We start from the raw sequence: 25,730 nt of genomic DNA on the forward strand, positions 1-25,730 counted from the left end.
GACTTATGGAACAAACTGGGAATTTAGCGTGCGAATTGTTTGAACTTAAAAAGAGTCTTCCAACATATCATGGAATAACTAAAAGATCATCACATAAACATTTCAGTCTTGCAGATGCTGAGATGGCCAAAGAGTTTCTCAGGTTCACGTTCTCTTAAAATGATAGAAAGACTATAAGGTGTTAAATGAAAAATAAATTTAGGGTGTGTGATAGCTGTCATCTGTCATTGCCTTTGAAACTCTGTGAGGATAAAAGGGAGATGGTAAAATATTGCCCTTATCAGTATATTTGTTCTCATTGACACAATGAAGGATGATACTATAAATGGTATGTTCTGCGAAGAGCAAAGAAATAAGAAATAGTTTTGTGAAGTGGAAGGATGATACTCCAAAGAGAAACAGAAATACAACCAGGTAGCTGGTATTGACTGTGCTTCTGCATAATTATTGAAGGCAGAATAAATTGGCTAAAAGGTCGTATACACAGACTTTGTTCATTTGGAATTTTCTTCCAGAAGCATGGAAGAAAGAATCACGTGCCTAAATTTGAAATAGGGAGACCACCTGGAATGGAAAAATTACAGCATCACTAACCTAATTGTTATACCTGTACGAGTCTGTATTTCATATCAGAGGCTTATGGCTTACAGAAAGAGAGAGTAGGGTGAAAACTCATTGAAAAATAGGTATACGCTGGGTCAAGTGCTTTTAATCTTTCCAGTATTAGAAAAAGAATGGCTCTATGTCCAAAATAAGTACATACTTTCTATAAATTTTAAGAAAGTCTATGATAATGTTTCTTGTAAGATAGCCCCAGACTGTAATGAAAACAACTTGGAATCCTGATAATGTTATTGGGATGGCATAGTTTTTCTCATGGTTCAAGAAGTATGGAATGAAATTTCATTTTTTATGGCATTAAGGGAGGTATTAAACAGGTCTAACATTTGAGTTCTAGGATTAAGATCTTGGAAAATTATCTGCCAGTGTTGTACTTTATCTCTAGCTCCCTCTACCAGAAGGTACCTTCTGTAAAAGAAATATAAACTACAAAATTACTTAAACATCGTGTTCCTCAAACATAGAATTTCCATTCAAAAGGATGAAATCTGTAATTCTATAGAGATGTGGAAATGTGTTATTTGAGTCTCCCATAGTAAACCAGATGGTTCTGCTTCTGTTTTTTGAATTCAACCTTGAAAACGGATAATACCTTTGTTAAGTTAGTTGACTGTTCAGCATGCAGTCTTTTAGAATTAATCAAATAACATGCAAAAAATGTTCCACTGACTGAACAGCAGTGCAGAGAAGGAATGAATTTAGGACCAAATTTTGACTTTATTCTTTTGAGCTTTGCCTATGTCTTCTGTGTTTAGCACCGTTATGTTAGGTAATGGAATTGCTCCTTCTCATAGGCAATTCTCTCAGAAGCAGGGATGCTCTAACACACCTACGATGACCAGAACACAGAACACCTCTTTTTTTTTTTTCCCCTCTGTGAACCAGAAGAGTTCTATAATCTAATGGTAACAAGCTGTTCAGGATTATATTGAACACACACCCAAACCCAACCTGATCCAAGTAAAGTCAATGAAAAGCGTCTTAATAGCTGAGCCAAGTCCCAACTAGTTGTTTATGGTTTGCAGAATGAAGAGGGACTTTTCACTTCTAGTCTCACTTTTTTTTAGAATTCCTAGCTTCTAATTCATGAAAGCTACTGTCAACTTTCCCTTTCTTTTCTACTATTTGTAGGTGTTTTTATAGATGCCTACAATTTTTGAGATTATTGAGGGTTGCGAGCCTGGCTTCCCATAATAACGTTTGGCTATATTTTCTCTCTGATCCAGGCTCGATTTTCTGCGAACTCTTAGGTGCCTATCACTATTATGGCTTTAGAAACTTGCGTAAAAGTGTAAGTGAAAGATTTAACTTGCATAAATATCACCTTGACTTTGGTGCTTTTGGAATAGTATCTACAACTATTTGCAAGAATACCACCTCTAAAAGGCTAAATGAAAGTTTTAATTTGTGCTAGAAATGGGGGCAGCTAACTGAAACGCCTTCCCTAAAGCACCGTAGTGGAAAAGAAAAAAGAAAAGTTTTGAATTTTTTTGGTCTACGCTTGTACTGAGACCACAAGGCCATGCCTCTCTGGAAATTCAGGTGCTTTTAACAATAATGTGGACTAGGAAAAATAGTGAAAATATTCTCTGCATTAAAATGCCCAGACTCTCCCAGTATCAGTACACAAATCATGACTGAAGTGCTTTTTTTCTTGAAAATATTTCACTCGGTGACACTAGAATATTCACTTTCACATTATTTAAATAATTCATTTTTAAAGCTCAAGGACTGGTTGAATCTGCAGTTATTGAGAGTTTCCAGTGCAAAAGTTATTGTCATACCAGTGCAACAGAAGCTTCTTGTACTCCAGATTTTCCAAACTGATTTTAGATGTCTGTTGCTCATGTTTTGAGCCACTCATTTTGAGGTACCTAACGTGGACTGAATTGCAGAGGAAAATTGCTCAGGGTTTTGTGATTGTAAGGCCCTGTTTCAGCGTTTAAACCTGAGAGGAAAAAGGTGAATACAAAATCATTTAAAAAACCCCCACTTCCTGATGCTTCTTAGACGTTACCAGGGATGACTAGTAATAAAAGCATTTTCTTACCAGCTACTTTTATGCCATATGAAAATGTTGGTTATTAGAAGAACATATAATTTACTTCAAATGAATCTTTAAAATACATTCAGCTGTAATTAACCTTAACAGAGCTAATCAACTATGGTTACTTAACATTTATATAATTGTAGGTGCTTGTACATTAAAATAAACGGTGTATTAGTGAAGTGGTAGCTTTCCTCTATCCTTTTTTTGAAGATGCAATAAGAATCTAAATAATATATGAGTACATAGCAATTGTGATGGGTGAATGAGGAACACGACATCTTCAGTTTTGCTACACAATATGTATATGTAGTCCCTGTATAATATCAGAGCAGCGTTATAATCTTTCTCTCCCTTCCTCCACCTGGAAATGATGTGTGCAGACAGAAAGGGCCTGCTCACCAGCCGCTCCTCAAAGCCTCAGATAAGCAGCTGCTGATGACAAAGCTGAAGTGTATTAGGTAGTCGTCTCCATGAGAAATAACCTTTTAATAGCATTACTGGCATGAACGAGTAAGTAGTGCATGGATCAGCCTTTAAGGTAGGAAAATCCTCATTTCTTACCCTCCCTCTATATTTCTTCAGTTTCCTCTAAGAGCTAATAAATGTACCCTACCATCTTAGAGAATGCGATTTGAGAAAACTTCAAGTGCTATGTTTTGCAATGGTTTTGCACAGTGTCATTTTTAAGGCTCTTGGTACAGACCAGTGCAGTTCTGTCTGAATTTAAGAAAACCATTTTCGTGTATGAACTTCTGTTAGAAGATTATGCCTTGGCTGGTTAGTCCTTTTTAGAATATCAATGCCGCCTTGGAAAGTTAAAGGTCAGTTTTCATGGGTTTGGTATTTACTGTCATGTTTAGATTTGAAAATAGGCCTCAGGTCTCATTTAGATGCCAAAGAAGCAATCAAAATTCAGGGAAAACCACACTTCTACTTGCATTGAACCCCTTTGAGCAAGAAGGATGCAACTGTGGGCTACCTTTATTCGTGGTAGATGGAGTATTTTGAAGACGAATAGCATAATACGTAGCATTGTATTGCTATAGTGATTGGGACTGCTGCTGCGAAATAGTCTAGTATTTTTTAATAAGGACAGTAACTGAAAAATTATCCATCAGGGATGTAACCAAGCCTGAAAATACAACATGAATGGTAATCTTAACAACAACAACAACAACAACAAACAAAGAAAGATCACTGCCAGACTCTTATTTTATTAGATCCCTTTGGTATATGCTTGGTAGTTGCCTTTTAAAATGTTACTAATGTATCTTATATCTTCCAGGGCTCCCATTTGCGCTTTCCCTAAAGCTCAGCTGAGCCCATTGTATGAGATAATAAAACTATGGCAAGCTTTTTTTTTTTTAAAGTTACAGTGCATCATTCCCCTTTTTTCAATGTGTTGCTGTCAATATAGTTTATAAAACATAAATGTGGGTGAAATTTGCATTTTAGATTCTGTGCCTGCTGTTCTTGTCCCCAGGATGGACGCTTCATACTGGTTACTGGTGAAGCTGCAGCCTCTCACACAGGAGGAAAAGTAGTTTTAGATTCTTGTGTTTTATCTGGTTATCAGAAAAAAAAAAAAAAAAACAACAGAGTAATGTGTTTTTCTTCCTGAACATTACTGATATAGTGGAAAAAATATTTATCCTGAAAAGAGCAGCGCTGGACCAGATTTTCCTGCTTGCCATCCTTTCATCAAAGACAAGCCAAAAGTTGTTGTTTGATCTGTTTTTGATTTAAGTATCATGCAGTCTTGGAGGATAAATCATTTGCAGGGGTTGGAGACAGTGGCGCAGAATGTAATTCTTGAACCACTCGAACCTGGTGAGAGCCCTTGCCTGATCTCTCTGATCTGCAGCAAGAACTATTCTTATGGCAATCTGCTGCTATATACACAGGATAATAGTGCTTTGGGGTCTTTGGCGCAATATGAAACCACAACCTTACTGCAAATGCAAACGTTCTGGTTCTTTTAGTTCTTCTTTGTGCAAAGGTTTTTTATCCATGTTCTAGCAGTTTTCCATGGTCAAGCCTGCTTAGTCGCTCCTGCCTCATTCTAACAGCCAGACTGCACTGTACAGATGGAGTCCTGCTGCTGTATCGTCCAGAATTATTGTGGAAGCTATCGGTTATTTATTTATGAGGACTTGAATTCTTTCAGAGGTGATATTTTAGTTTCTTTGATAGCTTTGGTTGATTTTCTTTTACAAGACTTCACATAAACTTTCCCAGGAAAAGTTGCTGCCCAGAAGCCCACCCTGTCCTTCCTGTTAGCATTACCTCAGCTTGTTCTCATGAAACCTGCAAAATGATAATAGCACAATCAGAGCAAATTACCTCTTAGGAGTCGATCTTAAATCATGAATTAGCTGCTTTCCAATGATCCTCTTCTGAATGACATGATAGCTTTGAGGCTGTTTTCAGTACGTTTGACCACATAATTTTTAAGTTATGCCTAACATAGCATGGATTTCATATGTTTGCACAGTAGTAAATTGGGAAATGGCTAAGCATGGCTTTCTTCTGAGCTTTGTCACTGACGCAGGCAATTCCCTTGACCTCTGAATAACTAAGGCTTTACATCCTCAAAATAAGGATAGTGAGATGCTGGGAAGCTTTACTTATTAATATTTGTAGAGAGCTTTGAGGCCTTTGCACATAGGGTGCTATAAAAAAGTAATGAATGTTAGAAACAAAACATGGGATTTGGAAGATCATAGAAAGTGTATGGTTGAGAGATAAATATACAATTACCGAAAGCACCAGTATAGCTAGATGTGAATGCCTATAAGGGCTTGGATGACAGGATGCAATCTTTGGGAGACTTAAGAAACTCCTGATTCAAGTCATTTTCCATCAATATCTCTGTGGGAGTAGTTGAGATGCAGTAGCTAATTTAGTCCTATGGTTTGTGGAGACTAGGGAACATAAAGTGAACAAACAGTTTGGAGGTGAAGGTGAGGCAAGTACAGTTGAAGGACTTAATTCAAGCAAGGTGAAATCATCTCATTCGCAGTACCGCTCTTATAATACGTACAATAGATGATCTGTTGCACTGAGTTTTCTCACGCTTCCTCGACTACTGACGTTTAGCCCTCCAAATAAGTAGCTAGGGGGTCTGAATCTGCCATTCAGTGTGTGGAGCGGTTTGTCAGGCTGGATTCTTGCTCTGGGGCTGAGGCAGACCTGAACTGAGATGTGGCATCAGGGACTGGTTCAGTCAAATGCCTGGGAATAGGTGTTCTAACCATTGGGATAAAATGCTTTAGTGCATGAGGAGAAAGCAGCATTTTTTTTTTTGACACTGGGAGAGTTGCAAGTCTGCTCTTACTCTCCCAGTATTAATATTTTCCTTGTGTTAAGCAAACACAGGCGGTTGCAATAGTTTTGAACCACAAGCATTATCACCCTGTGTCATCTCAGTGGAAGATGTGAGGAGGCGGCATCATTTTAGATCTGATTCAGGGCCTATAGGACAAATAGATCTCAAGAGTGGATTTCTTAGGTGGAAGGACTTACAGTTTGGAGTGACTCCCACCCTCAAAGCTCAGACAGATGTTTATGTGGCGTGGCTGCTAACATTTGTTATTCTGGTCATAGTCAAGATCCACCATTTCAGAAAAGCTAGTGCTAAGGCTAAAAGAAAGCTAAAGGCATAGGCTAACAGCAGCTACTAGGTAATGAAAGCCTACTTTAAAGGTACAGGCTTCACTGGAAACTTCTGCACAGAATAAACTTACGTGGCATGTTTTTTCACAAATATATAAGCAGATACATAGACAAATAAACAGATCTCCTCAGCTAGTTCTGATTTGCCTCTTTTTAATATATTAAGTTATATAAGTTAGTCATTAATTTTCTAGTAAGGATCAAAGTTCCCATACAAAATGATGAGGCTTCCTGTTGACACATAAGGTGATGACACCCTGGGGTTTTTAGCCAAGAATAAGTCATTAGCAAAGTTTCTAGGAAGCAATATCCTCAGCTAATTAGGTCTCTCCTAGTTGTATTTGCCTAACAAGAGGAGGAGGAAGGAGTGGGATAAAATAAACAAACACCAGTGAAAATAGGAAATTAGAAGAGTAATTGTTAAAAGTTGCTAATTGAACCATTAAATAGTTCATGATGAAGCAGCTCTATGGTAATAAACTGCCCTGTGCTAATTGTGTATATTGATGCAGCACTAAAGGTTACAGCTCAGATCTAGTCATGAATTTTGGTGTTGCTAAAAGGGGAACGCTCATTCATGGAGGCATGAAAAGGAGCGTATGTGGAATAGTAATTCAAATTTCTGAGTTCTAGTCTTACTTTAGCATTACTCAGTAGCTCCGTTTCCTTTCTGTTTTTGTCTGGGTAAGTGTTATGGTCAAATGCTTATTTATGCATCCACCTGTCTTTGTGGCCAGTGCCAGAATTGCCACATAGGATGTAGGTCTCTGCCTTCTTTCATGCCTTACTGGATTTAGCCCATTTGGGTACAGTCACGCGCTACTTCCGCAGAAAGAATCCTCACTTTGCTCCTGAGAGCCTGATACTACCCTGCTTGGTCAGTGCATTGTTGGCATACTGCCATGGCCAAGCCTGTCATGTTTGTCAAGTGCTGTTAAATCTTTAGCTGGAAAATAACTGTTTCTGGTTTATCGGGAGGTGCTCTCTCGTTGCAGGCTGGTGATGAAGTGCTTTGGCAATGCAAGGGTTAGGAGGTGATGCCTTCTATATCTCATCTCTGAAATACACACTATTTATCTGTGTCCCTGCTGCAGTTTGCAAGCAAACCTTTTCTCAGGCACTTAGCATGTGTTGCTGATAGTGCACAGAGCTCTTGTGCTGGAGTAGATAATCAGCTTATCTTAAGGGAGATTATTTCTGTCTTCACTTATGAAAAGCGCTTGTTAAAAGCTAATTGTTAGTACTGATTTTAAAATAGAGTGATAACTTTCCTTCCCAAGCAACAATTCTAGAGCCCAAACATAAAATACAGTTGCTCAGCTGAAAATGGCTGGGATTTTTTTCTACTCAAAGAAATGTAAAAGGAAAGAGTTTCTTATTCAAAGATATACAGTTGATACTTCCTGTAGAATTTCCTTTGATGCTGTTTACAGGTAACAATTTCTCTGTCCTCTCCAAATATTTTTGTCATAAATTCAGTATTTGAGTGCATATACAATTCTAGTCCATTTATGCATGATCCTGTGCTACTGTAATAAATGAATGCAGGATCATACCTCTTGATAGTAATGATAGTCCCTATCCTGCACACTTTCTCTAGCATGGAATATCTACATTAAGCTAATCTAAGAATGTTTTCAAGTTGCTCTCTGACATGGGTAATGGTCTTCTCCTCCCCAGCCTGTTCTGCTTTATCTAGGCTTTATCTGTTTATCTTTAAGAAACTCCAAGACTTGAAAAAGACTTGAGCCTGGCGGGTACTGCCCTTAAGGGTTATGGCATGGGTCATTCTACTGGGGGAAAAAAAACAAGCTTCAAAGTCTTAAAAAGAAAAATGGAAGCCTCATAGAGAAAAAGCTGGAACTGTATTCTCTAAGTACTTTGTCCTCCTGATTCCCATCTGAAAAAAGAGCAGCTGTCACAGGATTACTTTAAGAGTAAATTAATTTAGTATAATGGCTGTGTGTTCTGTAGCCATTGAGTTTACTTTTTGTCACACATACATGCTTTTAAGTATCAGATTTCCTTGAAGCAATTATATTTCTAGTACTTATTAATTATACATCTGCAAGTGAGCCAAGTGGAAATCAATTTAATCCTGTTTGATTCTGCAAAAGGCCTGAAATAGTAGCTTGGAGAAATGAAAACTGCCCCATTTCTCTCAGTAGGGAAGACGATGAACTCTGTAATTGCTTTGCCACCACAATATGGCATATTGTCAAGATGCTCCAGAACTCCGTGCTTTTGCAATACAGTTTGCTATTTTCTGCGTTCTGGCACTCATTTGTTTTATTTGCTGTCTTAGTGTCCTGCCTGTGGCTGAATTTGGATCTCTTACTTTTTCCGAAAGAAGTTGAGGGCAGTACAGTGCTGTATCAATCTATAGCCTGCTAAGTGGGGACTAGAAATAGATATAAAGCTAAAGAGCAGGAGAGAATCAGAAGTCCAGTTAGTGATCAGAGGTGATGTAATGCCCCAAATCCTAGATTTAGGGCTGAAGATACAAACCATATGCCAATGAGTATGTTCATCTGTTAAGCCACAGTGGATGTCTTTGAAAGAAGAGATGGGGATGTGACTGAGGTATATAATTAATGAGGCAATGGAACTGAAAGGTTGCAGTTTTGTCTTCCATTGTGTAAAAATGTTCCAGCTAGAGTTAGGAGCTGAGAGTGTTACTGCATGGTATCTTATACTGCAGTAGCTGATGACAGCATAAAGACATAAAACCCTCAGTATTGAGTGAGCAAATGATATATATGGACTATTTTCTCCTTTTTGTAAAAAATATAGAACGGCTACTGTTCCTTCCTCTCCTTGCCTCTGCCTCTAGGCTCATTGAATATGGTTGTGTTCCAGCAGACTTACTCTGGCTTTAAAATTTCTTTTTCTTTCAGAAATTTAGCATCACCTAGGAGAGAATTAAAGCAAAATATTGACATAAGTGGTTGTGTGGCCTCTTGCTATTCACCCTGACCCCTTCAGCTTTTACTTGCAGTTCACAGGATTATCTCTTTCAGTGAACAGCTCAGGCTTTGCAAATGATCGGTCTCTTTACAGTTTTCTTCCTTTGTGCATGTGCGTGCTTGTTGTTCTCTGCTGATGCTAAGAGCACTGAAGCGAGCAAAGACCGTGCATTCAAGGCTAAAGAGTGGCTGCATACATCCAAGATTAAAAATTAAATCTATCTTAAGCTGTTAGTTCTCTCCTCCCCACTCCAAAACGGCCTGCACTGCCAGCACTCAGAGGGACATGCATGCAATTAAATAATCTTTTCATAGGAAGGACGTTAGTAATGTCTTAGGTCCTGCTTTTCATTTGCATATTTTATCCCTACAGCTAAACAGGGAGATATGTATTAAAATCCCATTTCCCTTTGTGTCTTTCTGTTATATGAGCCTGTTAATTATCATCTTGTTCTAGTAAAACATAGAGGTCTGACTCATTCCATTCCCCTAAAACAGATGGTTTCTATGAGGTACCAGGTTGATAAGGTGACTGTATGGTTAGCATTGTGTGAGTATTTGCACATCATTGTTAGGAGGGATGTAGTCCTGTTGCATTAATGCACAGATCTATTGAATCTCATGATTCAGCATGAGACTGACCCCTTAGGTTTTCCACTTATGCTCCCTTGATGTGATGCTTGCATTTTGGGCGTGTACAGCAGAGCACTGTAGTTCTTCCTACTCCCTTCTGGGGTCCCACTGACTAAATGTGGCAAACCAGCCTCATCTGAGATCTGGTGATTAACTGAGCCTCAAGCCTCAAAGGTTATGCTGCGCAGCTGGGGATAATGCCGCTGTGGGTATCGCAAGAGGGTGTTCTCCCCCATGAGCGCCCCTGCACGCAGAGTGAGGCACACTGCAGACATTACAGGGCTGCAGCCCAGATTCTGATAGGGACTGACCTAATGAGTCAAGACAAAGCGTAGGGGACCGTGTTTTGGAAAGCTTTTTAAGACTTGATTAAGAATGCAGATGTTTCAAACCAAAATGCGGAGTGAAACCAGCAACTTGAAAAGCAGTGCCTTGGATTGATGTTCAGGAATTATCCTTTGTTTTAATTTATCGTGTGGTAATATCACCACTTCTATTCTCTGTTTTGCCAGAGGTGATAAGAATTAGTAAATGCTTATCAAGTACTCATGGAAAGAAAATTCCTATCTATTTCTCATTACTTCATTTTGGTTGTTTTTTTTCCCCCATAACCGCTTATATCATATTTTGGTAGATTATCCAGTCAGAACATTTTTCACCTGGGGTAGATGTCTGAAGCATAACATACCCAAAAGCAGCATCTCGTTTTTTTTTCTTAGGGACATAACATTTTGTAATGCATCATTTGCTTGAAACCTCGCATGACAATAAACTTTGTATGAAAATTTATTTGCATGTTGAACTAAGTCCTTGTGTGCCCTTTTAATTTGGTCGAAGCTGTTTCTCCATTCTTGGTAGATGGAAACAGTAACAATTCTCAAATGGGATAAGCCCTTTAGGAAACTTGATTGCTTTTTCTCAATAGTATTAACATTATCTTGGCACTGCACTACACAGATGAAAGGTGAGTGATTCTGAATACAAAGAAACGACAAGCCCGTTCAATCCTTTCCTAGACAAAGAACTATTACACTCCTACAATGCTTTCTTCTCTTGTCAGTAGCAGTATTTCTGCTCCTCCCCCACAGAACAATGGCATAGTTAGCACATACTTAACCCGTATTTTAAAATGAAATTCTAAGACATGAGAAGGAATTTGCTGCTTCTGAAAATTAAGGGACTAATAGGAGTTGGGAGACTTGGGCTTATTATGTACCCATAGGTGCATAATATTGCATGGCACAGCTTCTCAGCATAAAGCCCTGGTAATGTGTTATTTCTATCCAACAGTAATTTCCATGGTTATTTTATTTTTTTAATCCTGTCTACCTATGTTTTTTTACAGTGCCCAGTCCTTTAACACTGGGATGAGAACATAAAACAGCTGTATTGGCCAGCTGTGGGTGCCTATGGATGAGTATCAGAAACTGGTGAGCTTGCAGTGATATATTCCTGGTATACCATTCCAGCATCCGCCGATCTGTAGTTCAAGCACTTCCTGAGCTGGAGGTAATATCTTTTTATTTATTAGATCTAGAGGGATTTTTATTCTGGGCATTTGTCTAATTGCCTTTTGAATCCTTGTAAATATCTAGCAGCTGTGATGTCCTGTGACAGTGATTTCAACAGCTTAACTATGTGAGGAAGAATCTCCTACCATGTCTTGCATATCTGCAGCCTGCTATTTTCTTTTGATTTCCCCTTTGTTCTGTGTTAGGAAAGAATGAACAATAATATTTCCTTGCACGTTTTCTTCAAGGTGCCTCAGCCTATTATTGTCAGTACAATTTATTTCTGATCTGTAACTCCCATGTTATGTCATATCTGGGTGATCACAGGTCCGTACTACCTGTGCCATATTCTCATTTACAGGGGGTGCAGGTAGTGAGTGCCATGAAGGCAAGTGTAGGTCTTTAATTTACTAGTTCCAATAAGGGCTTATGTGTTGCTTTCCAAAATGCAGCATTTAACATTCAGTGCTGAGCTGTTCCCATAGCCTGACTCTGAAAGCTTGTTAATTGTGATGGCTTCCAATTTACTAGACAATAAGTTAAAGGCTTAAGAAGCAAACCGTGGTGGCACAAGAAGTGTTTATTCAATTCTTAGCTTCCCCTGCTAGTCCACTTGTTTGCGTTTCAACAGGCTGTGCGCTCTGTAGCTCAGGGCTGGCAGGGGCCTACATCAGTGCTCTTGGCATTTGAGGTAGAGCACCTGCGCTCCTAAATGGCCCATCAGTTAGGCTCCTGAAAGAGGTGTTTGAGCAGCTCCTGTACATTTACATGACTGACAGTCAGAATCAGATTGCCCTCTAGGTGACAGGGCCTTGATAGGCCTCTGCCTAACCTTTATATACTTAAACCTGGGCAAACTGGCCATAAAATGCCACCAAATTAGAAAGTTAGAGCACAATTCTCTGTTACGCTGCTGCCAGCAATAGTAGTGCAAATTGTTGTATACCATTTCCAGTCTGGTTTAGTTTTATTATATGTACCTTCTGCATTGCTGTAAAGGACAATGGCAGGAGACAGTATAGAATTGGTATTAATAATTCTGATTAGGTTAACTTTGTGTCCGTTTGCAAAATATGGTTCCTTAGCAGAGTGTTTCATTAGCTAGCAATATGTGTCCTGTTACTCGGGAAGGTGGATTTTATGCCTCTCCTGCTGCAGAATATTGGAGAGTTCAACTCTATGCAGATTAAGAAAGCATATTAATAAGAACAGAAGTATCTTTTTATGAACTTTTCAGTTGTTTCTCTTTCAGTCTTCATTGATCTTAGAATAGTAGATCTATTTAATTTGAACCTACAAAGAGATTTCTCTCACTACTCATTATTCAAAATATGAAAGGAAAATGTTATGTTTATGAGTTTTCCCCCTTCCCCCTTCTTTGATAGATTAGGGATATCAAAAGATTTTTAGCAAAAACCATGTTTATTAATCTTGTTTACCACTGCGCCAAAGGGTTTCATTTCTATTTAAACAAACGCTCTTGTTTTCTGTTTGCAATTGGATAATAAGAAAAATTACTGGAAATTCAACATAAACCCAATACAACACTCAGTGTGTTGCCTGAATAGCTTGGTATCTATTCAAAAATCACAAAATCTCAGAATCACAGAATCGTTTAGGTTGGAAGGGACCTCTGGAGATCATCTAGTCCAACCTCCCCTGCTCAAGCAGGGTCACCTAGAGCATATTGCCCAGGATCACATCCAGACGGGTTTTGAAAATCTCCAGGGAAGGAGACTCCACTACCTCTCTGGGCAACCTGTTCCAATGCTCTGTCACCCTCACAGTGAAGAAGTTTTTTCTCAGGTTTAGGTGGAACTTCCTGTGGTTCAGTTTCTGCCCATTGCCTCTTGTCCTGTTGCTGGGCACCACGGAGAAGAAGCTGGCCTCATCCTCTTGACACTCCCCCTTCAGATACTTGTACACATTGATCAGATCGCCTCTCAGTCTTCTCTTCTCCAGGCTGAACAGGCCCAGCTCTTGCAGTCTTTCTTCAGAGGAGAGGTGCTCCAGTCTCCTCATCATCTTTGTAGCCCTCCCCTGGACTCCCTCCAGGAGTGCCATGTCTCTCTTGGACTGGGGAGGCCAGAACTGGACACAGGACTCCAGATGTGGCCTCTCCAGGGCTGAGGAGAGGGGCAGGATCACCTCCCTCGACCTGCTGGCAACACTCTGCCTAGTGCACCCCAGGAGACCATTGGCCTTCTTGGCCACCAGGGCACACTGCTGGCTCATGCTTAACTTGTTGTCCACCAGCACTCCCAGGTCCTTCTCTGCAGAGCTGCGTTCCAGCAGGTCAACCCCCAGCCTGTACTGGTGCATGAGGTTATTCCTGCCTAGGTGCAGGACCTTGCACTTGCCTTTGTTGAACTTCATGAGGTTCCTCTCCGCCCACCTCTCCAGCCTGTCCAGGTCCCTCTGAATGGTAGTACAACCTTCTGATGTATCAGCCGCTCCCCCCAGTTTAGTCTCATCAGCAAACTTGCTGAGGGTGCACTCTGTCCCTTCCTCCAGGTCATTGATGAATATATTGAACAAGACTGGACCCAGGACTGACCCCTGGGGGATACCACTAGCCACAGGCCTCCAACTTGGCTCTGCACCACTGACCACAGCCCTCTGACCTCTGCCATCCAGCCAGTTCTCAATCCACCTCACTGGCCACTCATCCAGCCCACACTTCCTGAGCTTACCTAGGAGGATGTGATGGGAGACAGTGTCCAAAGCCTTGCTGAAGTCCAGGGAGACAACATCCACTGCTCTCCCCTCATCTACCCAGCCACTCATTCCATCATAGAAGGTTATCAGATTGGTCAAGCATGATTTCCCTTTGGTGAATCCATGCTGACTACTCCTGATCACCTTCTTGTCCTCCAGATGCTTAGTGATGACCTCCAGGAGGAGCTGTTCCATCACCTTTCCAGGGATGGAGGTGAGGCTGACAGGCCTGTAGTTTCCTGGCTCCTCCTTCTTACCCTTTTTGAAGACTGGCGTGACATTGGCTTTCTTCCAGTCCTCAGGCACCTGTCCTGATCTCCAGGACCTTTCCAAGATGATGGAGAGTGGCCTAGCGATAACATCTGGCCTTAGCAGTGAGGACTGAAGCAAAGACGGCATTCAATAACTCTGCCTTCTCTGTATCCCTTGTCACCAGGGCACCCGCCCCATTCCGCAGCGGGCCCACGTTTTCCCTAGTCTTCCTTTTGCTATTGATGTATTTGAAGAAGGCCTTCTTGTTGTCCTTGACATCCCTTGCCAGATTTAATTCCAGCTGGGCCTTAGCCTTCCTTGTCTCATCCCTGCACGCTCTGACAATGTCCCTGTATTCCTCCCAAGTGGCCTGTCCCCTTTTCCACATTCTGTACACTTCCTTCTTCTGCTGGAGTTTGGCCAGGAGTTCCTTGCTCATCCATGCAGGTCTCCTGCCCGCTTTGCTGGACTTCTTCCTCAGAGGGACGCACTGATCTTGAGCCTGGAGGAGGTGACGCTTGAATATTAACCAGCTTTCTTGGACCCCTCTTCCTTCTAGGGCCCTACCCCAGGAGATTCCCCTAAGTAGGTCCCTCAAGAGGCCAAAGTCAGCTCTCCTGAAGTCCAGAGTTGCAATCCTACTTATTGCCCTGCTTCCTCCTCGCAGGATCCTGAACTCCACCATCTCATGGTCACTGCAGCCAAGGCTGCCTCCAACCTTCACATCTCCAACTAGACCTTCTTTGTTTGTTAGTACAAGGTCTAGCATTGCACCTCTCCTCGTTGGCGTCTCCACCACCTGAGTCAAGAAATTATCATCAATGCTTTGCAGGAACCTCTTTGACTGTTTGTGCCTAGCTGTGCTGTCTTCCCAATAGATGTCAGGGTGGCTGAAGTCTCCCAGGAGAACCAGGGCCTGTGATCGTGAGGCTACTTCCAGCTGTCGGTAGAAGGCCTCATCGATGACTTCCTCCTGGTCAGGTGGCCTGTAGTAGACCCCCACAACAGTGTCACCCATGTTACCCTGCCCTTTAATCCTTACCCATAGGCTCTCAACTTGCTCTTCATCCACCCCGAGGCAGAGCTCCATACATTCTAGTTGCTCCCTCACATAAAGAGCAACTCCACCACCTCGCCTGCCTGGCCTGTCTTTCCTAAAAAGCACATAGCCATCCATGACAGCATCCCAGTCATGTGAACTATCCCACCATGTCTCTGTAACCGCAATGAGATCATGGCCCTGCGACCGCACACAGATCTCTAACTCTTTCTGTTTATTCCCCATGCTGCGTGCATTGGTATACAGGCATTTCAGAGAGCCAGTCAAGCATGCAAGCTTCCCAGGAGAGGTGCAAGAGGAGCCTCCGTAGCCATGTTCCATGCTGTCTCCCCTGGCTGTATGCACCCACTGGAGGCATCCTGACTTGGGCGGTGTTTTACTGACTCCCCTGCCACTATACCACTCCCCTTCCCCCATCTTGCCTAGTTTAAAGCCCTCCGTACCAGGCTGGCCAATCTGTTGGCAAAGACACGCGTGCCCCACTTGGTAAGGTGGATCCCATCGCTCCCCATCAGCTGTTGATCTTCAAACAGGGTCCCATGGTCATAGAAACCAAAGCCCTGTTGCCAACACCAGCGGCGCAGCCAGTTGTTAACTTGGAAAAATCTGAGAATGCAGGCAGTTCAATAGTGAGGTGATCGTGAACGTGGCATAATTTGTGGAAGAATTCAAATACATGTTCTTCAGAATCTATTTCTCTTACTCAGAGCTGCAGATACTCAGATGCTCTGCTGAGGAAAGTACAGGGATGTAGGAGTTCTGGTCTGCGCGTTCAGTCTCACAAGTGCTATACATCCTGGACTAACTGTGCACTGGCATGCAGTGAGTCTTTACATTTCCTCAGGGGCTGCAGTTGGATGGTCTCTTTGTACCCTTGTCTGGTTAAGAATTGTTAGGACCGGGATAAGGCTAGCTATCTAAGACTCCACGAGCAATGAGACATATACAGGAGGCAATGCTCAAAGTTGTCATGAGTGAGACCTGCCTTCTTGTTTGTTAGTTCCTCGGTGTTTGTAATGGTGTCACATCTGGGGAGGAAAAGGCAAGAAGTGTGCCGGTTGCAAAGGCAAATGTGTGAAGGTAGCACAAAGAAGTCGATTGGAGCATGTAAGACTGGAAGATTAACTGGATCATAAAGGGCCAAAAAGATGACTAAGGGACCTCTCAGCATCTTGCCTCTATGGCATCTCTCATATGAAGAGAGACTGAGAGCACTGAGTCTGTTCAGCCTGGAGAAGAGAAGGCTTAAGGGGTTCTTATCAATGTTTATAAAGATCTGATGGGAGGGTGAGAAGAGGGTGGGGCCAGACTCTTCAGTGGTGTGCAGTGACAGGACAAGAGGTGACGGGCACAAACTGAAATACAGGAAATTCCACTTGAACATAAGAGAATCTTTCTTCACTGTGAGAGTGACTGAGCACTGGAACAGAGAGGTTGTGTTTGAAGGAAGCTATTCGAAACCCGACTGGACATGGTCCTGGGCAACGTGCTCTAAGTGACCCTGCTTGAGAAGAGGATTTGCACCAGATGATCTCCAGAGGTCCCTTCCAACCTCAGCTAGTCTGTGACTCCGTGAACTGTAGTTTGAACATCTCTGTATGTAGAGCTCCTTACTAAGGAGACACTTGATTTTGTAATTACTAAGTTTTTTCGGCTTCTTGCCTACTCTACAGTATTTGGAACAGTCTTTGCTTTTGGCAATGAGATTTTGTACTGAAAAAGGCTGTGAAAACCTTTTCTGGGTCCTCCTCTTTCAGGGACAGCTCCATGGGAAATGAGATGTTGCTTCAGCTTATTGAACAGCCAGATTGCTGCTTCCTTTCCTGAACATGAGGTGCTAGAACACACTACAGTTGTCAATTGTTATCATCTGAACTTCTGAACTTTGGCAGAAATAATGTGTGACACAAGGTGTATGGGTATCATTTACTTTACATGAAGTAAACTTATTGTTATTTAGCCCAGCCTGTGGCTTTTATGACAGAACATAGATGTGTCTGTAACTTCCTGCTAACCCAGCGCTGCCATTGCTGACAAGATGGTGTACAGTTTCCCTCAAATGGAAAATAAATATGTTTCCTGAAAAACAGAATCCTCACATCATAGCCAGTATCTCAGTGAGAAAGCAGACTCCTCATGTAACCTCTAGACAGCAGCCTGGCTGGACTATACACTGCACTTGCTTTGGGACACAGTCCACGACTGTGCAGTGTGGTCATTGATTTTCCAGTAGTGTGGACCCAACTGCTTTATTTCCTGCCCTTTCCAGAAGCTTAAAGAAAGTAGCTCATTCAGCCACTCTCTGTTTTACCGACTCCACAAATCAATATCTCTCTTGGAAAGAAGCAATATGTGAAGCCTCTCCACTGTCCTGCTGGCAGTAACTGACTAAAGGTACTATCATGAACATGAGGTCTAAAATCTTCAAAGAAAATTACTTCTGGCCTTATAAAAGGTGAGATATTCACCAGCCAAGGCAAGGTGCTTCAGTGAAATGCCTAAGGTTAGAGTCTAAAGTCCCACCAGCTTGTTGCAGTGGAGAGACGATGGCTTCCCAGCTGCCTTTGGACTGGGTATCTGCCTGGATAGGTGGATTTCTTGGTGCCAAACATAAGAGACCGTTTTGATGAAGGAAACATGTTTAGTAGTGATTTGTAGCCACTTAAATTAGTGGAACCACAAGATACCATCTTATCCCTTCAGCAGGAGGTGCAACAGGTAGAACAGTGCAATTTAGATGGCCTTAAGTCTTACTAGTAATAGTAAGTCAAGTCCCAAAGCCATGTCTGTAGCTGATCTTTCAGGTCATCACTCTGGTGATCTAGGACTGGAGAAACCATGTGGGATAACAAGCCCGTCTCTGCACTATCGCAGGCAACACAGGTAACGAACATTAAGCTCCATTACCAGAACATGCTGAACTCAGCTCCTTCCCTCTTCTCTTGAGATTTTGTCTTCACACATAAAACTCTCTTTCATCTTCAAATTTCATTCCCTTTTTCCAGTTTTGGGAGTGCAGTTGAATCAGCAGTTAGCTCTCTGGCCCGCAGAAGACACCAGCTATTGCTCTCCAGTGACTGGCTATGACAGTTATAAGTAATAGCAATGCTAGGCTGTTTCCCCAGAGTGAGGTTTTAAACATGCTGTCAGATGGTAATGGCTGTAGGTCACTGTTATTCTGGCCTGGCTGTGAATCAGTGACCTAGAGAAGACAAGCTTGATGTCTCTTTATCATGGCTCTGAGCCATCCAAGGCTTCTCTTCAAATCATGTAAGGAAATTATTTGAACTGCTGCTATATTTATGTATTAGCAGAGCTAATGAGATGCAATGAGTCTTGTTTTGCTCCCTATTTTCAATAGTGCAGTTCTGTTGCCCTTGATCTACTGTCAGGGGAGACCAATGATTAATGGGCAGATAGGAAAAGGATGGCTAAAACTTGCCTCCCTGGGAAGGCTAGGAGGTCTAGCCAGCCAACCATTAGAAGCTCGTTACTACAGCAATAAAAGGATTGATCCCTTCATAAAGCTCCCTCAGAACTTTAACAATTAACCCACATGCAATTATATGCTGGTAGTATAAAGAGGCTGCTGATAAATCACATTTTTTATTTCTGAAGGGAAGAGGATATTAATACACTGCAGCATATGGAATTAATATAAATTAGGAACTAATAAAACAAGCTGCTTGGAGCAGTGCTGCCATTGCAAAATTTTGAATAACTTGACAGTAGCAGCCAATTCATTGCACCTGGGCAAGGACCAGATTCTTCCCGTATCAGGTGAGTTAACTCAGAGGAGACATGTATCTTAAGCAGGCTGCAGAGGGCCACAGAACTGACTGGCAAGAAGGAATTTGCAGCAGCTGAAGCAGTGGTCTGAGAAACACGCATACTGTAAAGTATAGAAACGAGTTACTCCAGTGTCTTAAGGGTAAACATGGAATTCAAGTGTAGTTCCTGCTCCCCAGTGTTAAGATTTTATAGTTTTCTAGGTTGTAATGTATGAGATAATATATACTAGATCTGGTAAAATATAGGTTGTCAGGGAAAAGGGTGGAATGTACAGGACAATGAGATGTTGCTTCTCTAGGTTCTCTCTGAGCGTGTTTGTATCTGAGGGCAAGTCTGCACTGAGATAAGGAGCCCAGGGCTGTCTAGTTGAATACCATTAATTGCCTGAACCTGCTCCTCTGGCCTTAGTCTTAGGAAACCCTGCTAAAATACAGTTCTGTGACCAGAGAGGTTTGTCCCTCCCAGCGTACCCATATGAGATGAACACTGCTTTCTTATGCAAAGGAAATAACTGTGATAGAAAATTGATAGAGATGCACCATCTCCAGGAAAGGGCTCTACTGACCCCGCTCTGTCTTGCAGAAGAATAAGATGATAACCAGAGTTCTTGCTTATTCTTCCTCTGTCAAGTAGAGCAATTGCCTTTTCCAAAGCATATTTCATAGCACCAATCATAAGGCTGTTTAGAAATCAGCCCAGGAAAACTGTATCTGTTAATTTAGTTCTTTAATTCCCAAGTATCTCAAACATTTTGGCTTGAACCGAGCATCAGGGTCACTTTCACACTAATTTCACTTTGTTATATCTGCAAGTCTTCCTATAGGTGCCGTATGGCTTAACTTTGGAATGGGTTGTGTTCTTCTCTTTGAGTCACTTTTGCAGCAGTGCTTGGACACTGTGCTACAGGAGCTGTGGATTTCTCTATGCCCTCCCAAGTGATTTTAAAAGCACTATAGCATCTTTATGATGATAAAGTAGTAATAGTATCACTTGGTTGTGATTCCATTTACCACTAGAAAAGCAGGGTCAGAGTAGGTGAGGTTTTTGCAAAAACTTGTTCTGGATTCTAGCAGCATCACTAACTGGGAGTCCTAATTCTTTGCTAACCCAGATGCCACTAGATATTCCACTCTGCACCCAAGATATTCCATTCTATTTAGGACAAATTAAATATAAATCTCAGTGAGGTGAAATCACAAAATATCATTTTTTCTTTCTCAGTTTTTTCCAGAACTGTTTCAGCAGCTGAAGAGAGCTGATTGAATACACTGTTGTCTGATTTCTACTGCTTTCCTGTTAACTTCTATTCATTTTCCCTTTTGAATCTTACACCAAGTTGCTAAAGTAATCTGTGTGCTTATTTAGTTGTATAACCATGTGCATTCCTCTGCTTTCCTTATAATAAGTTTCATGGAAACGCAGTTGCTGTAACGTAATTCTTGAAGTTTATGAATATCAAAAGAATTGTCAGCAAACACAGATCATCGTTTTGTTTTTCTACCCCCAAAATATATTTTCACTAACATCTTTGAGATGATGACGACTACTTGATTTGCGTCATAAATGTGAAACTATTTTAATACAGTTTTCAGTTTGGATTGGAGTTAAAAGTTTGTTTACAACCTTGAAGCAGGAAAAAAAAGAGGCAATGCCAAACAAAACAAAAAGAAAAACAATTTCAAAACTCTTCGCAACAGATGATAAACTGCAGCAATTTTGGATTAAAATGTTACTTTTAGCAGCAAAATTTATTTTTTGAGTTTTCTTTTACTAACTTTGGTTGTAGGGATATTAAGAAGTAGGTCTGTACAATCTTGCACAGAAAAGATTAATACCCTTAAAGCGTGAATGCATTTCATTCAAAATAAACTAAACCCCAACAGTTAATGTAAGCCATGTGAGGAGAAAACTATCCTTTGCCTCACTCTAGTGGTTGATCTATATAAGAAGCTTATGAATTTAGGTGAGTTTATAGGTGTAAAGGAAGTAGACAAGAGCTGCTGTCGGGCTATCTAACCCTGGAGTCTGTATGAGCTGAGTATGAGAGCGTGTCCTTTCCTCCTGTCTCGAAACAACCACTCTTCCACGTACAGATTCAAAATCTCAGCTGCTGTTGCTGCGGCAATGCATGTATGCCTATCAACTGCTTTCCTTTCATTCTTCTGTCATGACCTGAGTTTCTCTTGAGGGCTGGATTGTAGATTTTAAAGCCACAGTTTTAAAGCTAGAAATATCTGGAGCGTAAGAGAGTAATACTTCTAGGGGAGTATTGCTATATTCTTGCCCCTTTTTTGTACTTTTCTCTGCATGTTTACTATATCCCAGGAAATGGAATATTCAGCTAAACTAATGTTTTGTCTGGCTAGGATGACTGTTATATTTGTGTATATCTTCACTTAAATATGTAAGGGAAATTCTAGTCCAATTTTAGAAGCTAGCTACGCTCCAGAGATTTCCACAAAGAACTGCTTTTCTTTGCAGAGGTCCTTCCTAAGCATTCACTGCTGTGTAAAGGGTCCCTTGCATTACTGCTTGTCTGTGAAGTGTAGCAAGCAACACTAGGTCTCTTTTTCATGTTGTGCTCAAGGATGTAAGGCATTTAATCTTTGATTGCCCTTGGAGGGTAAGACATGAAAGAAGAACTCGTGCACTCTCTTCTCTTACACACACAAAGTTCAGCTCACATAGACAGGGTCTTTCAGAGTCTGAGTTTAAAGTTGTTGGTATCACTTGATGTTTTGTATGTGATTTTTCCAAAAAAAGCATTGGTGTGCATTGAAGTACTCCACGAATACTGTTGAATATGTAACTATGTGAGCCTGGGGATTCAAAGTCATGGTTCTCCATAAAACAGCAATGTTACAGCCCACATGCACAAAGTGCAGTACTTAGCAGTAGCACAGATTTTTGGTGTTTCACAGACACAATGGAATTCCTAGATAGAGGTACAACCTGCTCTAGGAAATGGAAAAACCATTTTGCAAAAGAAAAAGCAGGTGAGAAGTACTAAGCTGTATTGTTGGTTAGCTGATCTTTGAAGAAGAATAAAACTTCAAAAACCTTCCCTGAGAAGTAGAGTTAATAAGAGAACATCAGGGACTGCTGCTCCTCAGACTATGCTGTACCAAGACGGTGGCACGAGCCACACAGTGTGAGCTCAGTATATTTAGAGTTGAGTTACCAAGTCGTCTTTCCTATGCTTGCATCTATCTTCTCCCACAGCCACTCCCTGGCACGCTTCCATATCGGGCTGTGCAGATGGAAAGCATTAGGCCATTCTTCCATCCTTACTCTGTTAAAATCCTGTTTTCCATTAGAGGCCAATCCAGTATCTATAACAGAGACAATGAAGGGGTACAGAATGTGGCCAGAAGACTAATACAGTTTGATAACTGTAAATGTAAGTAAATGTAAAACTACTCCCTAATATTTAACAGATAAAAACTAGCTGAACAGTCAAATACCCTATAATGTCCTCTATATACAGTAAATAAAAGTTTAGCAGTAGGTCCAGTACTATGAAATACTGCGCATGCTCAGGAGAGCTGAGTTACAGGTGCAATGGGAGCTATAACTGTGACTTTCTTGTCTCTTTTGCATTTTCATTCTTTTTTCTTGTGCATGTGTTTTGGGAGAAGAGCCATTTTGTTATCTGAAAAAAAAATCTTTGTGCAGGAGAACCATGCAGGTGAAAGTGAGCTGTTATAACTTAGGAAGACAATGATTCCTTAAGCTGAAAAGTAGGGAAGTTTTCACTCTCATCTGGCTATATACTTCCAAGTGGGCTGCCATTGTCAGCATACTTCTTCAGAATAAAAAAAAGGTCAAGGTGGTCCTTCTGAATTATTGTTTTTATTAGCAATAGAGCAAGATATTAAAAAGAAAAATAGGAAACAATTCGTGTTGCTCTTATCTCTGTCATCAGACGCAGTCTCAGCACGGTTGTGTGAATGCTTATGACTTTATCCACCTGAGTAATCTCTGATGATGTGCAAACCGTCCAGTGTCTCCTGCCGAAAGATCTGTCTGAAGTAATAGTAACAGTGATAGTCTTCAGACAAAAATACCCTCTTTCCACCAAAATATGAATCAATTTCATCTTCTTCTTTTCTTGTGTATATTTATTACTCTGAGAGTTTCCATATGTTTCACATTTATCAGTTCTCTACTCTTCTCATGAGCCCATCAGAACCTTCCCTCCTGCCGCTTTCCCTTAGGTTCACCCTGCTCCCTTAGCTCACCAAGACTGTACTTTCCCTAGTGTCCCTTGAGAACTTTGTTTAAGTAATTTGCCTAATAGCTGCCATAAAAATATCTTACAAGTTTCCTCTTTGCTTCTACATGAAGGATGCTGTTTTACGTCAGGAAGGGACAGGTAAAAAGATAGCATGCCCGAGCAGAGCCTTTGCAAGATGGTAGCGAGCAGAGGCAGTTGCAGCAAGTGCAGTGAATTGCACCGGCGCAGTGGGAAGTTCCTCTTGAGGCAGCTGCCGGGTTCCATGGCAGTGACAAATACTTTTAGGGTGCAGAAAGTGCCTGAATGATCTGAGGTCTTATTTCTAGGATCAAAATGGGGTTAGACACTATACCACCATCAGCTGTAATGTCTAAAAGCTCTGAGCAAAAAATTAAAAGTTAAAGTAATTTCAAGCAAAGCCAAAATTGTGGGCTCTCTTTGGAAATCAACTACAAACAACAGCCCTAAACTTTCTACAGGATAGAAATTAAGCCAGATTTCAAGAGCTTTTCTTATAGAATTTTCTGAGTTTGTGCCAGAACCTTGTCATATGCCAAAACGGAGGCCATAAGCTGTATTATGGATCAAGGTCATAGATGAAGGTCCTACCACAAACAAACCAGAAACCTCATTGGGTTTTGTTTTGTTTTAGCGTTTGTTCTTTTTTGTGTTGCTCCAGTCACAATACCTTTCGCCTAAGGACCTCTACCAACAAATACTTTGCCTAGTGCACTTTCATACCTAACATCTTTTTGTTGTTGCTGATCATGCCTGGCTGTATGAATAATTCTATATTCAGGCTGAGGCACCAGTGCTCAGAAAGCACTGTGCTGGATTTGCAAAATATGTGCTGGGTCTGTGTCTTTCCTTCCAGCTAGAACTGTGGTTCCATCAGTATGCTAATTTAAGGCAGCTGAGAGCACAACTACCTACCTGCAGGTTTTTAAACTCAAACATTTTTTGATCAGTTCCCTAATTGGGACCTTGGGGACCCCATTATACTTTAATAATACATTTGACAAAATCTCTCTCTTTTCCTTTTAAAATCCTTAATTATGTGATGCATTTCAAATGAGTTTGATCACGGTGAAGATCTATCTCTTCCAGGCTCTTTTTTTTTTTCTTTTTTAAGATTGGCACGCAGAAATGCATTGGAATACTGGAATCAGACATAAAATGCCTTCCCATATGAACAGTTTATTTAAGGCAATGCCATTGTGTGGATTGAGTCACTACACAATGATAAATACATTTTTGATTTACTTGTTTTCTCTTCTTTGTCATTACTTCATCAGTGACCACAGTGATTGGTATATGTCACTGTGGCCACTGATTGATCTGTGTCCCAGACTTTTGAAAGGACCGTACAAGATATTGTATTGGAATCTTGGAATAGTGTATTATAGAGACATTATAGGAAAATAAATGTTTGTCACAATATACCATACTGTAAACAACTTCTTCCTAACCTCAGCTGGTGATTGGCACCACATTGTTCCTGAGCTTAATGACTGAGAGTTACTACTGTTGAAGACCCTCATTGCACAAATATAAGAGCCCTTTCTTAGTTTATACACATAGGCACACACATGATCAAAAGTATTTGACCTTGTAGGAGGAAACGCACGAATACAGAAAACCAATGACCTCTCTTATTGGCTCAATATATGCCGATATAGTGACTGTCTAGTCTGTTAAATTCTCTTGTATTTTCCTCAGGTTACAAAGTCTCATAATACTTATACTAATCATGAATTTAGCAGTCAGTCAACTTGCATGCAGTTTCTGATTAAACTCTAGGCCAACTAAATTTTCTTGTGAAGCTTGGATTAGATTTTCCTTGGGACTGTTTTGTATTGCCTTTTCTTGAGTCATCCTCAGGATTTCAGTGACTATCTATCTTCAGCATTTTTTTTTTGGGGTGGTCCCAATACCAGCTCTTTAGACTGAAAATCACCAATCTAAAGAGCATGCACCTTACTTAGTGACTGTGCACTGAGAGGCACCCTAGCAGTTCTGAAAGGTATCAATACAGTGACTCTTCTTGGTATGTCTGTGGCCTGTGCATCTCCTGCATACTGCTATTTGTTAAATAGCTGCATCCTTTGAAAAGGAGAAAAGAGAGAAAGTATCTGGCAAGGAGCTGAATGCCTGCAGGAGGGTTTACTCCCACTTGGTGTTAAATCTGTTAACTTGTATTTGTTGGTAGGTTTGC

The 25,730-nt window shown here is 41.0% G+C and overlaps 1 long non-coding RNA gene across 1 annotated transcript in view; it reads left to right on the forward strand.

The window, feature by feature from the left end:
• Positions 1–25,730, forward strand: part of LOC138067507 (uncharacterized) — a 76,955-nt gene that overhangs the window by 15,600 nt on the left and 35,625 nt on the right. The window contains exon 2 of the long non-coding RNA XR_011141598.1: positions 11,291–11,454. This is a non-coding gene — a long non-coding RNA (uncharacterized lncRNA). The remainder of the gene's footprint in view (positions 1–11,290; positions 11,455–25,730) is intronic.

The sequence above is a fragment of the Struthio camelus genome, chromosome 5 (genome assembly GCF_040807025.1).
Source record: "Struthio camelus isolate bStrCam1 chromosome 5, bStrCam1.hap1, whole genome shotgun sequence".
Taxonomy (NCBI): Eukaryota; Metazoa; Chordata; class Aves; order Struthioniformes; family Struthionidae; genus Struthio; species Struthio camelus.